Consider the following 2,466-nt stretch of genomic DNA (forward strand, 5'->3'; position numbering starts at 1 on the left):
CTTGAATACTGTTAATGCTAGGATAGACTGCAAAAGGATGTTGTTACTATTGGCTTGGGGGATATGTCTCATGAGTTTAATTTTGCTAAATTTCGTAGACAACCCCATGATAAAGAATTGCCTAGTAAAGATGAAATTATTGGTCTTGCTTCTATTGCCGTGCCTCCTAATGATCCTTTAGAACAATATTTGCTCGACCATGAAAATTATATGTTTATGAATGAAAGAAGGGAAATAGATGAAGTATTCTTTAAACAAGGACCTATCTTGAAACACAAATTGCCTGTTGAAATCCTAGGGGATCCTCCTCCACCCAAGGGTGATCTCGTGTTTGAGCTTAAACCGTTACCTGATACTCTTAAATATGCTTACCTTGATGAGAAGAAGATATATCCTGTTATTATTAGTGCTAACCTTTCAGAGCATGAAGAAAAGGATTATTGAAAACTCTGAAGAAGCACCGTGCTGCTATTGGATATACTCTTGATGATCTTAAAGGCATTAGTCCCACTTTATGCCAGCACAAAATAAAATTGGAGAAAGACGCTAAACCAGTTGTTGATCACCAACGACGGTTAAATCCTAAGATGAAAGAAGTGGTAAGAAAAGAAATACTAAAGCTTCTGGAGGAAGGTATAATTTATCCCGTTGCTGATAGTCAGTGGGTAAGTCCTTTCCATTGTGTCCCTAAGAAGGGAGGTATTACTGTTGTTCCTAATGACAAAGATGAATTGATCCCACAAAGAATTGTTACTGGCTATAGAATGGTAATTGATTTCTGCAAATTAAATAAAGCTACTAAAAAGGATCATTACCCTTTACCTTTTATTGATCAAATGCTAGAAAGATTATCCAAACATACACATTTTTGCTTTCTAGATGGTTATTCCGGTTTCTCTCAAATACCTGTGTCAAAAGAGGATCAAGAAAAGACCACTTTTACTTGCCCTTTCAGTACATTTGCTTATAGACGTATGCCTTTTGGTTTATGTAATGCACCTGCTACCTTTCAAAGATCCATGATGGCTATATTCTCTGATTTTTGTGAAAAGATTGTTGAGGTTTTCATGGATGATTTCTCCGTATATGGAACTTCTTTTGATGATTGCTTGAGCAACCTTGATCTAGTTTTGCAGAGATGTGAAGAAACTAACCTTGTCTTGAATTGGGAGAAGTGCCAATTTATGGTTAATGAAGGTATTGTCTTGGGGCATAAAATTTCTGAAAGAGGTATTGAAGTTGACAAAGCTAAAGTTGATGCTATTGAAAAGATGCCGTGTCCTAAGGACATTAAAGGTATAAGAAGTTTCCTTGGTCATGCTGGTTTTTATAGGAGGTTCATTAAGGACTTCTCTAAAATCTCCAGGCCTCTGACTAATCTCTTACAACAAGATATTCCTTTTGTCTTTGATGATGATTGTGTAGAAGCATTTGAAGTACTTAAGAAAGCATTGATTTCTGCACCTATTGTTCAGCCACATGATTGAAATTTACCCTTTGAAATTATGTGTGTTGCTAGTGATTATGTTGTAGGTGCTGTTCTAGGAAAAAGAGTTGATAAGAAATTGAATTTTATCCAATATTCTAGTAAAACTCTAGACAATGCCCAGAGAAATTATGCTACTACTGAAAAAGAATTTTTAGCGGTTGTATTTGCTTGTGATAAGTTCAGACCTTATATTGTTGATTCGAAAGTAACTGTTCACACTGATCATGCTGCTATTAAATACCTTATGGAAAAGAAAGATGCTAAACCTAGACTTATTACATGGGTTCTCTTGCTACAAGAATTTGTTTTGCATATTATTGATAGAAAGGGAGCTGAGAACCCCGTTGCAGACAACTTGTCTAGGTTAGAAACTATTCTTGATGACCCACTACCTATTGATGATAGCTTCCCTGATGAACAATTAGCTGTCATAAATGCTTCTTGTGCTGCTCCATGGTATGCTGATTATGCTAATTACATTGTTGCTAAATTTATACCACCTAGTTTCACATACCAGCAAAAGAAAAAGTTTTTCTATGATTTAAGACATTACTTCTGGGATGACCCACACCTTTATAAAGAAGGAGTAGATGGTGTTATTAGATGTTGTATACCTGAGCATGAACAGGAACATATGCTACGCAAGTGTCACTCCGAAGCTTATGGAGGACACCACGCTGGAGATAGAACTGCACATAAGGTATTGCAATCCAGTTTTTATTGGCTTACTCTCTTCAAAGATGCCCGTAAGTTTGTCTTGTCTTGTGATGAATGTCAAAGAATTGGTAATATTAGTAGGTGTCAAGAAATGCCTATGAATTATTCACTTGTTATTGAACCATTTGATGTTTGGGGCTTATATGGGACCGTTTCCTTCCTCTAATGGGTATACACATATTTTAGTTGCTGTTGATTACGTTACTAAGTGGGTAGAAGCTATTCCAACTAGTAGTGCTGATCATAACACCTCTATTAAG

The sequence above is a fragment of the Aegilops tauschii genome, chromosome 4 (genome assembly GCF_002575655.3).
Source record: "Aegilops tauschii subsp. strangulata cultivar AL8/78 chromosome 4, Aet v6.0, whole genome shotgun sequence".
Taxonomy (NCBI): domain Eukaryota; kingdom Viridiplantae; phylum Streptophyta; class Magnoliopsida; order Poales; family Poaceae; genus Aegilops; species Aegilops tauschii.